Source organism: Pituophis catenifer, unplaced genomic scaffold, assembly GCF_029215685.1.
Source record: "Pituophis catenifer annectens isolate HBS135680 unplaced genomic scaffold, rPitCat1.0.hap2 SCAF_2, whole genome shotgun sequence".
NCBI classification, from domain to species: Eukaryota; Metazoa; Chordata; class Lepidosauria; order Squamata; family Colubridae; genus Pituophis; species Pituophis catenifer.
Window position 1 is genome coordinate 114,099,112 of NW_027256882.1, and position 12,323 is coordinate 114,111,434.

Here is a 12,323-nt window from a genome sequence, read left to right on the forward strand (position 1 = left end):
TTTTTGAAAATGCAATGAATAACCCATATTTCGCCCCCAGGCAATCATGGAGTTTTTAACGACATCCTCCCCCACTTTCAATGATAATAGATAAGAATAACATTTTGATAAAACTTTCCTGTCATTACCTAATAAGATTTTATCCAATTGTAAATACTGATTTCATTCTTTGTATAGGCTGGATTTTATCTTTGTGTGGATATTTTGAATTTTTACAAATTTATATGTTATTATCAAATTTATAATATTTTTGTTTTAAAAATTAAAGTTGTAGTAAAATTTTGTCAATTTTAAAATTCTTTAAGTTTTTTTCCTTTTTATTTGCTTATATAGAATACCATAATTCATCCTGTTCAGGAATAATTTTAGATTACACACTTTTATTAATTTATAAGCTGCCCCAAAGATAGACAGTATGAAGCTGAGCGTGTATATTTTTTTAAAGAAAAAATTATGCACAAATAATGTACTTAATTATACAGTACCATATATGATGCCACCAACATTCAGGTGAATAGAGAAATGAAGTGCAACATATTAAAAGAGCACCTTAAATAATATACCTAGATTTTAAATGTTTTTTTTCAGGATGCATTCATCTATAATTATTGTTTAACTTTACTAATATAAAGGAATCAGATAAAACTCTCATAGAATGGGTAAAATATTTTGATTCTTCTTTGGACTGACAGCCACCTCTCCAATATTTTTTTGAATTAGAAGAGGGAAATTAATTGTGAAACCAATTTGGGAGTTCTTTGGGGAAGAAATTGTTTAAAATTAATAAATGTACCAAATTTCTAAGCTTTATTTATATCCATACTGAAATTCTGTATAATGATTTTAAGATCAAAGATTATAAAATATTCAGATACTCTAAACCCCAAGAGGTGACATCATGGAGCATAAAATATAAGAGTTATGGCATCTGGATTCTCTGCGAGAAATTAAAAACTTAGTTCCATGGGAATCAAAGACAAGCATAAGATACCAGTCCTAACAAGTATCTTATTGTACTACCTTGACCACCAAGGGATTTAATCAATGCAAAGATTTGCAGCATTAAAAATAATGTTGCAAAAACTACATTTGGAAATAGGAGTGTTTCAGTATGTAGCACAAAGCCATTAAGTAATATGTTCTTCATAACATGGTATGTTTCCATAATCACTGGTGGATAATGTTTGATATGTTCACCAATGAAGGAACAACTTTCCCATACAGAAGTATTTGCATGACTTCCGGTGGCTCCGCGTTGCCCAAATGGACGCTTCCTTAGGAGCTCCAGCCCCGTGATTCCGTTTGCCGCTAGAACAGCGAATATCAGCTGTTCTAGCGGCTCGAAACTCTCCCCCAGGGAAAAAGGGGAAGAGAAGAGCAGAAGGGTCTGGGTAGAGCTCCCCTAGACCCCCAGGCTTTTTTTTTCAAGCCTGGGGTTTGCAGTGTGAGAATTCCCTGAAAGCCCTTCAGTGCTCCGGATCCGGGACGATTCTGCTTTATGCAGAACAAGGGGTAGCGGCAGAGCAATTTTAAGGATTGTGAGAAAATTTGAACCTGGACCCTGGCAGAGCAAAATCAGGAGAACCGAAAATGCAAGTACTAAACTTTAACTCTGTTGAAAAGAAAAAGAAAAAAGATGGCGCTTAAGGGCGTTTTCACTTACTAGTGAAAGTGATCGTTAAAGCTGCAACATTGTAAAGGCTACTGGATTACACAGCAAGAAAAAGATTTAGAGTGCTAGTGGAAAAGGACTATGGTATTGACCCCAACTACTTTATACCTCTAAATTGTGTGGAAAATTATTGGACTTATTGACCTGATAGCTGAATAAATTTAATGTGGAAATCAAAATATGGCTGACATTAAGGATGGAGGAACATTACTATATGAGCCAGCAAACTCACAAGTCGTCACTGTAAAGGTTTTACAAGAACTCTTAAATTTTTATACTTCTGTTATATTAGAATCAATTGAAAGAACTATTCAAAATTATAATCTGGAGAACAACAATGTTTTGCTGGCTGGAAAAGAGGAAGGAAATCAACTTATTTCGACTTTGAAGCAGGGAAAAGAAGCTGTCAGGATCACGATGGAAGTTAGCACACTGAAAACAGAGGTTTTGGCAGAAGCTTTTATGCAGTTAACTGAAAAGCAGCAAATAGACTTTTTCCCGCAGACTGTTTTAAGGAAGGAAGTGACTGATTATATAAGCAGGAAGAGTCGAAATGGAGGTTTCGAATTGAAGGAGATAACTTTTAGAAGAGAACAATTTCCAAAGATGCATCAGCCTCAAATCTATATTCAAAAATTTTTGAAAATAAAAGCAGGGGGAGGAGCAATGTTGAAGAAAGTACTATTGCAGAAGAAGGACTGGAAAAAATATAGAAAGAAAGGAAGAATTGAAGATTAGTTTATTTTGGGGAGGATTTTAATACTAAATTTGAAAAGTTTACTGAAATTAGTATTTTTTAAGTTTAAGTAAAAATGTTTAACTAAAAATGGATAGCTTTTTAAAAAATTATCAAGGTATTAAAATGGTTAACTTTAAACTTAATTGATAACTTTCTGAAAGTTTTGAAACAGATATTTTGAAGAATGAACTCAAGAGTTAGAAATAATTTAACTCAATGGATTAATAGTATTTTTAAGGTTATATTTTGAAGAATATTATATTGAAGTGTTTTTTTAAAAATAACTTACTGAAGTATTAAAATGGTTAATTTAAAATTGAATGGATATAAATAATATTTTTTTTCTTCTTAAAATATACGCTTTAAAGAAAGTTTTATAATGTTTAAATTAGAATTCTAAAAGGGAAGGCTGATGAACAATTTTTAAAAGAGGAGTTAAAGAGTGTGAGGGGTTTTTGAATCTTGTAATAAGTTAGTATATTTTAGCTTATGTTTGTTTAATGCTATACCCTGTTTTTGCTTTGGGAAGTCGGAGGTGGGGGTGGGGAAGGGAGGGTTGAAGGTTGTGTGGTGATAAAATGGTTGTCTAATTCTTAATAAAATTAAAAGATAGTTTAATAAATAAATGTATTATTAATAAATGTATTAATAGAGAAGTAAGAAAAATGGGGGAAATGTTATAATAAAGGAAATGATAATATTAAGATATGATAAATATTGGAAGAGCAAAAAGAAGACACAAAAGTTGTATTTAGAAGATATATTGACTGATTGATTATGTATTGTTTGTTTGTTTATAAAATAAAAAAACTTTTTGAATATAAAAAAAAGAAGTATTTGCACAAAGGCAGTGTAATGGGATAATAAAATAATTAGAGCATGATTTGAGCTCACACACAAAAAAGTGGATTAACAGTTCGGTCCTATACAACTTTATTCAGAAATCTGCTTGAGTTTAGTACTTCAAAACATATGTTTATGGAATCACAGTACAAATAACCTTTCAAACTGAAAAGGTGTAGGCAATTAAGAAGAGTTTGCTGGACAGCTGTTGTGGTGAGGGAATTTTCATGTGATCTGATGTTGTACAATAAAGAAAGTAGTCAATAGTTTATAAACTACATGCAAATTCAGTAGCAGGAAGAAGTTTAGGAGGCTCTTGTTTCATGAGCCACCATTTATTCAAAAACAGCTTTGCTTCTTAAATAACTTTGAACTCCACTGATCTTTGATAAAAAGCCCATTAAGCTCTTCCAGTAGTACTCAAGGCTAATGTGTGTCATAGATTAGTTTTCCTTAACGAGTATGGATTTGGATACTTAGTCTTCACATTGATCTAAATGTATCAAATACTTCATAGCAGTTCTCTAAATATTTTGAATGTACAATATTTTCAACAAGAATTGGTATTGGTTTTAGCTGTAGATATTTTTTTTTTTTAATTTGATTTATATGCCGCCCTTCTCCGAAGACTCAGGGCGGCTTACAATGTGCTCAGCAATAGCCTTCATCCTTTTGTATATTTATACAAAGTCAGCTTATTGCCCCCACAAACTGGGTCCTCATATTTCAGTCAAACCATAATGCAATCTTACATATACAGTATTTGTTACAGGCTGCACAAACGTAGTCATTCAGTTTAACAAATACAGATTACAAATATAGTCTAAACATACTTATTAGGATATAAGTCTCATTGATGCTTATTCTTATAGTAAAAGTAATTTCCACATAAAGCTGTTGACTCCATTGCAAATAGTTGTTTTGAACTTCCATATGATTTACACTGGGCTTAAGAGTTACCTTTCTTTCAATGGTAGAAAACTCTGAATAGGATCTGCACCAGAGGTGGGTTTCAGCAGGTTCTGACCGGTTCTTCAGAACCGGTAACATAAATTTTGATAGTTCAGAGAACCAGTGGTAAAAATTCTGACTGCCCCTGCCCCCATCTATTCTCTGCCTCTCAAGTCCCAGCTGATTGGGAGGAAATGGGGATTTTGCAGTAACCTTCCCCTGGAGTGGGGTGGGAATGGAGATTTTACAGTATCCTTCCCCTGCCACGCCCACCAAGCCACACCCACAGAACTGGTAGTAAAAAATTTTGAAACCCACCACTGATCTGCACCTTGCATGGCATCTGCCAAGACTCCCTGTTTAAATGGGACAGAGTATCCTCCTCTGAATGTATCTGGGGTGCTCCTCATCAGACCCTGGATCACATAGTGACTAACCATTTAAGAGCTTGTTCAGGATGAAAAGCAAACTTTCTCCAACTAACAAATACCACACTTAATTGGATAAATGGTCTAGATATTAATAGATAGAATAGCTATTCTGTTCTTATGAATCAACATATTTTATGACATATCAACAACCTATGACATATACATATAAATATTTGAATTCCTCAAACCTTACAAAATTGATAACATATTTCCACCATATACATACTGTAGTATTATATGTTCATTCCATATCATTTTATTACTGTTATCCATGTGATCTATGCCATACACTAAATAATAACCTGCAGAGGTTTCTCTTGTGCCTCTTTCTGTTTCGTCACATATATAAAACCACTCACCAAAGTATCCAAAAAGATGGCATTAAATATACTAAACCTAGTTGTCAAAGTCTGGCCCTTACTCCATATCTACCCATGATAGAAGTTTCCATAAACCCCAAAAGTCAATTTATTGACGGTAAACTGAAATGCTAATGGCTATTAAGTCCCACTGAAACACTTAACTGAGCAGGCATGGATTACTATCAACACTCAGAATCATAATCTTAGAAAATCTCTGGGTTCACCATTACATTTAGGTTTAAGTTTGGGATTACCCTAAACAGGTACAAGGAAAATCCCAAATTATTTTTTCCAGAGAATGGTGCATTTGCACCATTTACCATTGGCTTTCCTGTTCTTTTCTGCCCACAATTATGCTTTGGACTTTGGGAGGTAGGAGTTAATAAAACATTTACTGTTCATATTTTGGATTATATTCTGTCCTGGGAAGTGGGGCACTCTTGCTGTGTTTTAGCTTTTATCTGCCCTCATTTGATTAAAAATAGCTATCCTGAAGATTTCATGGAAGATTGTCTTCTTCGGAAGAGGAGTTTGTCATTATTTGGATGAGTGATTAGATTCACCATCATGGTTCTGATTTCTCCATTCCAGTTTCAGGTGAGCAGACCAATTGGGAGGACAGGTATTGTCATATAGTTCTGCTCCTTGACAGTGCTTTGCTTTCCCCAATCATGTTTTCTGACTACAGCTGTAGGTTTTACCCTTTGTTGAAATGGTGGAACCCAGAAATACATCATTGGATGGTATTTGTCCACATAAAGTGAAATAATTAAAAATAAATTAGATGAAACACATTTTTACCTTTGAGGTTATTGGGATATTATTGCTGCTATTTGTGCGATTGTTTGGCTGGAATGGCAGTTATTAGATAATGATGAGAAAAAACAAATTAATTTTTATTTTGATGTATATCAAATAAAATTTAATAAGAAAACTGCCCAGTCTGAATTCAAATGAACTAGTAAAGTTAATTCGGTGTTGGGCTGCTTAGATTTTCTGCAATGCAATATTTTTACACAGGGGAAAAAAAAAACTACCTCAGCAGCATCAGAAGTTTCTACAAGCAACTTGGGGGTGGAATTATTTGTTTGCTTGCTTGGCTTTTTAAAAATTGTACATGTAAACTCATTTATGCATCTCCAAGAAGAGTGAGGGGAGAACATAGCCTCATTTAAAATCAGTAAGTAAAAGATCTGTTGTAAAAAATGAACCTTCTGAATAAGTAAGCATTTGAGAAGGATGATTCCCTACACCCCCCCCCCACTTCTTTTGTATATGCTGTATTTGTGCAAAGCTTCCTTTAGGATGTTGTATCCTAGAGTTCCCTTAGGGACTCAAGGTTACTGCAGCAAAAGGAGAAGAGCAATACGTGAAAGCTAAAACAACAATGTCCTATCAGAACAAGTTCTGCTGGTCTTAGTCCAGAGCAGCAATGCATTGAAATGAATCCAGCAGAAAGCTAATGCTTGTAATCTTTCCCTTGATTGTGATAAATCTGTTTTACGTAACATCAAAAAGTTTGCTCTCTTTTATGATTTTTTTTTTGCCTTCCTAAATTTGTAATCCTCTATTTCATCTCCCTTTGCTCATCATTCAGCCAAACTAGGCACATCCAATCCTTGTAGCACATCTTCATTCTTTCCCTGCGGCAGCATCTCTGGAAGAAACTGCCAGCCAGATATATAGAGTGCACTATAGAGTGAATCAATGCCTATGCAGTCTCACTCTATATTTTACACTTGTTTGTTATAGGGTAGTGCTGTATGTAGCCTCATCACTTGCCAAGAAAGAATAGATTCCATACTCTTCCTGTCATTTAAACTGTAGAGGGCAGTGGAGCATTTTAGGAAACAGATGTTAACACCTACAAGCAAGCGCTTGGTCATCTACACCTCTTCCGTAGTTGGGGGGGGGGATATTTAAAAAGAAGCCATCTCAGTTAGCTGCTATTTCTATTTTTCTTCTTCCTCGAAACCCCAAAGCAATTAGCTAGCTTTTATGTGCTTTTCCTAAGTGCTGATTCCCAAATGTATATATGCACAATAACAGAAGGAAGATGTGTGGGTTAACTGGCACTTTTTCTAGCAAAGAGGAGAGTATATAACCCATCTCCCACAGATTATACCCAAAGCTTATTTTCCTGTCTGAATTATGTTGATATCAAAATTAAATAGTTAATAATGTTAATGGACTAGATTATATGTGCCATTCACATATGCAGTAAAAAAAACCAACCCAGAACAATTATTACAGGAACCTGATGTTTAACATCAGGTCTTATTTACAGAATTGTTCATTGTATGTTTGTACATTATACCAAATTTAGAAAATTGTACATTTACATGTACCACAAATAGTAGCCAGTTTGCTCTGTTGCCACCAGTACTTGCCTGGCCACCCTTGAATTGCTATAATGTCTGTGCTGTCCTGCACAGACACAAAACCATTACAGCTAAGCTCTTTCTTTGCTCCCTTTCTCAGATTTGCACACACAGACTTGCACACACAAACATTTCCTCCATGATAGGGAAGAAAGTGCTCTTTGGAAGAGAATATTTATAGCTCAGGGTTGAACTGTGGGGGTCCTTGATGCTCTGTGACCTTGGTGGTTTTCTTGCAGACTTTTCATCATCAAAGCCCACAATAGAGTGAATCAAGGAATACCCAATGCTGATGGATGTTACCTAGTTTGCTAATGAAACATCTGCAAGAAAACCATCAAGCACAGAGAGCACCAACGACCCCACAAAGTGCTCTTTGCATAGCCCATTTTGGCCAGGTGAGTCAAAACTTCCTCTGAGGCTTCACTGAGAAACTTCACTCTTCTTTAATTTGTTATTAGGGGCAACACAGATAGAGCCCTTTATGAGTAAATAAGGGGTATGCATATCAGAGTTCTTGTTCAGACAAGAATTCCCAAACTCAGCCTGGTTTACCCCAGTTGTGTCTTTTTTTTAAAAAAAGATACTTTTAAAAAATACAAAGTCTTGAGCAAGCTATAGATACAGTAGTGGCCAAAATTGTGGAAACCTTTTGGGAAAAGTGTATTTTCTAAAACTAGCTAATAACACCACATTTTTTGGAGTAGTACCATAAAATTATATATCAATAGAAAGATAATTTAATCAAGAATATAATGCAGTAACTTTTATGAAGAATTTTCTATTAGAATAGCAGTTACAGTATAAAGAAAAAAAGTGAAACGTAGACAAAAACAAGATACAAAAATGATCACTATAGAAAAAATGAGATATACAAAAATTATCATGTCAGTTAATGCTTAGTTGGGTAACCTTTAACATGAGTTACAGCCTTACAATGTCTTCCCATGGAGTGAACGAAGTCTTTTAGTTCTGCAGCTGTTATAATGTGAAACCAAGATGGAATGATTGCTTCTATTAATTGGGTTTTATTGCTGGGTTGCTTCTGACTAACAAGTTTCTTTAGTCGGCTCCATAGATTTTCAATTGGGTTAAGGTTTGGGCTATTCCCAGGCCATTCCAGCAGTGGAATATGATTATATTGAAACTCCAAAAAAAAAGTGGTGTTATTAGCCATCAAACCTCAAAAATACACTTTTCCAAAAAGGATTCCACAATTTTGACCACTACTGTATGTCAATTTTTTATATGGCTGCAGGAGGAAAAAATAAGAAGCCCTCTATCCTTCCAAATAAATGGTGGGGGGGATACGTGTGTGTGTGTGTGTGTGTGTGTGTGTGTGTGTGAAAGAGAAAGGGAAGGAAAGATAGGGACAGAAGGATGTTCACTAGGCAGTTAAAAATGCCAAGAAAGGATACAAGTACTCTGGGGTGTCCTTTGGCTGGGATATGAAGAATTCATTCCAACCTTGGGCTAAGACACTCGACAAGAAATGCATTTTGCTTTGATAAAAAATAAAAACCTTTTGGTGACTTGTCATTCAACAATCATTATGCACAGGATACTTGACCAGAAGCGAGTAGAACTATGTGTCTTCTAGCAACAGCGTTTTAAATATATTTTCTTATAAGGAAGGGAAAGAATCCCTATATAAATTTACAAGCAGAGGCAAAGTTCTCCAACCTCTGTCCAAGTTTTCTACAGCTTCCTGTTCACCTTTTTTTTTAATTTCATTTTTTTTTAGCCAAGAGCAGCTGCTTGCAGCATTCAGTCAGAACTTTATTTCACTTGAACCTGGTGAACTTCCCAAGGTCATTGAAAAGGCTCCTGTACTGAAGACTGAACAGCTTGAGAGCTCTGCCTGCTTGAGCAGGATTCCTTTACACAGTAGCAAATCTGATGCGGGAGGGGGAGGAATTTGGAGCAAAGTCAAAATGGCAATAGCTTGGTTTTTTTGTTTTTTGCTGCTGCTGCTGCTGCTGCTACTGCTCCCTCACTGCTGGAATTTTGAAAGTGCTACCTTAGCTTCAGGCAGTGCTACAGCCACTGAAACTAGTAGCTTTACTATGTTTCTGGAGACATATTATAAAGACGCTTGCTCCTGGGGAGGAAAGCTATGGCAAATCTAGACAGCATACTAAAAAGTAGTGACATCACCTTGCCAATAAAAGTGCGTATAGTGAAGGCTATGGTTTTCCCAGTTGCAATGTATGGCTGTGAAAGTTGGACCATGAGAAAGGCTGAATGCCAAAGAATTGAGGCCTTTGAACTATGGTGCTGGAGAAAATTTCTGCAAGTCCCTTGGACTGCAAGATGATCAAACCAGTCAATCCTAGAGGAGATCAACCCTGACTACTCTTTAGAAGGCCAGATCCTGAAGCTAAAACTCAAATACTTTGGCCACCTAATGAGAAGGAAGGACTCACTGGAGAAGAACCTAATGCTGGGAAAGATTAAGGGCAAAAGAAGAAGAGAGCAACAGAGAATGAGGTGGCTGGGTGGAGTCACTGAAGCAGTAGGCGTGAGCTTAAATGGACTCCAGAAGATGGTAGAGAACAAGAAAACCTGGAGGAACATTGTCCATGGGTCACGATGGGTCGGACACAACTTTGCAACTAACAACAACAAATTATGTTTCTTCACAGGCACTATGTTTCTTTGTACATTGTAGGAAAGCAGGGTATAGTGGTCAGCAGAGGTAAACAGAATCAAATTTGGTTAGTATTTGGAAGGGATTCTGCCAGAAAATGCCAGAATGCAGCTCCCACTGAGAAATCAAAACAAGTTGGAGATGTAGAAGAAACTTCCAGAAAATGCCAAGGCCATTGGTAAGACTCAGTCACTCACGGATTCAGTTGATCTAAATTTAAGGAAATGGATTTTTATATATATTATTTAGTAAAATATCTTGAACTTTAGTTTCAGTTTTCCTCTCATGGTAGTAGACTTCTAATAGGGATCTGTATATATATCTCTCCAACCTGAACCTAATCAGGGTTTCTTCCTCTAACTGTTCTGTATTTGGGTGAGTTGTCTTTCTCTAGATCAATTTATAGTGCCAAGTTTCCATCCACTGTCACAGGGAAGCCACTTTCTAAGACATTAAATTAAGGTTACCAGTTTGCTCCAACAGTCCAATTAGGTGATAGCATCTAGCTGGGCTGACCTCAAAAGACTCCACACCCTAGAGATATCTGGAAGTTAAAAAAAGAAATTTCATAGGAAAACATAAACAGCTATGTCATTATCAAGAAGACAGACCATATGCCTATGAAGTCACATACTGTATAAAGACTTGAGCTCAAATCGAGAGAGACTTATGTTCAAAAAATGACTATTTTGGGGGGTGAATGGGAATGGAATTCGAACACAATAATTCACAGTATTTTACTCCTGCCCATTTTCATCCCCATTATATGTCTTTTCTTTTTAAATTGATCTCTTCCAGTGTTTGTAGAAAGGGACCAAAATTGAGAAATAAACTTAATCCTTGTCATTTTGGCTCCAGATGGTGGTCAGCTGAAGGCATGTCCAGTAGAATATTATGCTGGGATCTAGATAATGGCAAGATATTTCAATTTAATGTTTGATCGTTTATGGATGCTTTATGATTGTTGTTTAACAGTACAGTTCCAGAGAGAGAAATTTGTAACAAGGAAGGAAAGACAATAAAAGAAATATCAAGTAGATTTGTGGTTGTCAACAGACAATGCCCTGAGGCCCCACTATAGCCCTACAATAGACAATGCCATACTAATCACTCTGGGAACAGAGCATTTTGTGTAGTTCAGATAGGCTATGCATCTTGTTAGAGAAGGAAAGAAAACTTCCCAGGCTCATGGCCAAGATGCCGCCAGTAGAAATATTGTCCTATGCCAAAATCTGGCAAGAATTTAGACCTTCAGAAGCCAACAGGAATCATCCCATTCTCCATTCAAATGTCACAGATTTCACATTAGAGGAACAATGGAATCAATTCAGCTATTGATTCCCTGTTTAGAAAAACATTTACTCTCTGCTGATGTTCAGATGGCTCCTCCAATCAAGTATATAACTCACTTTTCTAATTAAAAGATTCCCTATTGCCCATTATCCTGAAGACCATGACATTTAACCCTACAAAGACATCTGTTTAAACAAGGAAATTTATATATCTATTGCCACACAAGGTGATGAGAAAAGACTTTGTAAAGTGGAATTTCAGCCCAAGATTAATATTTTACCCACCGGATCAACTTCCTGCTCACTTTTTGCATATATTAACATTCAACCATATCTCAGTAAATATATACCTAATTTCTATTCTTCATATGGGAAAATCCTATCTTGTTCAGGTGTTGAAAAGAGAAATAAGGAACAGTGAATGATTAAAAAGTTATAGGAAATATTTATGGCTTCTTCATATCACTTTTCTGTGTGGTTTTACCACCAAATATCAGTAATGCAGCCTTTGTGTGAGAAATTGGTTATAGCAGTTAGTACTGCTTAGTTTAGGTAAATATGACCAAGGGAGTATACTAGAGAAAAATTTTCATAAATTGACTGCAGGTTTGCACACAATGCCCAAATTTTATCAAGTTATAACTCCCTCCATTGATTCAAGCTCAGTCTAATTTCAGATAGAAAATATAGAAATAGAAAATGTACAAGATTATTTGCGAGAAAGCTGGTTTATTAATGGATAACAGCAAACACCTTTTACTAAACACCTTTGGTAAAATGTAAATCCCCAACAGTCAAATAACATTTGGAAGCAGTTCACTGAACTATCAGGAGGTACAACACAAATAGATTTCCAAAATTTGGCTAGTATAGTCAAAAGTAGTTTTACCTTTCTTTGGAGTTGATTTTTGGCCTATGTAGAAAAAAGTTGACATCTGGTTAAAAGTGTTGCATTAATCCAAATCAAATTATTATTCTTTAGAACAGCTGCACAAGGAGTAC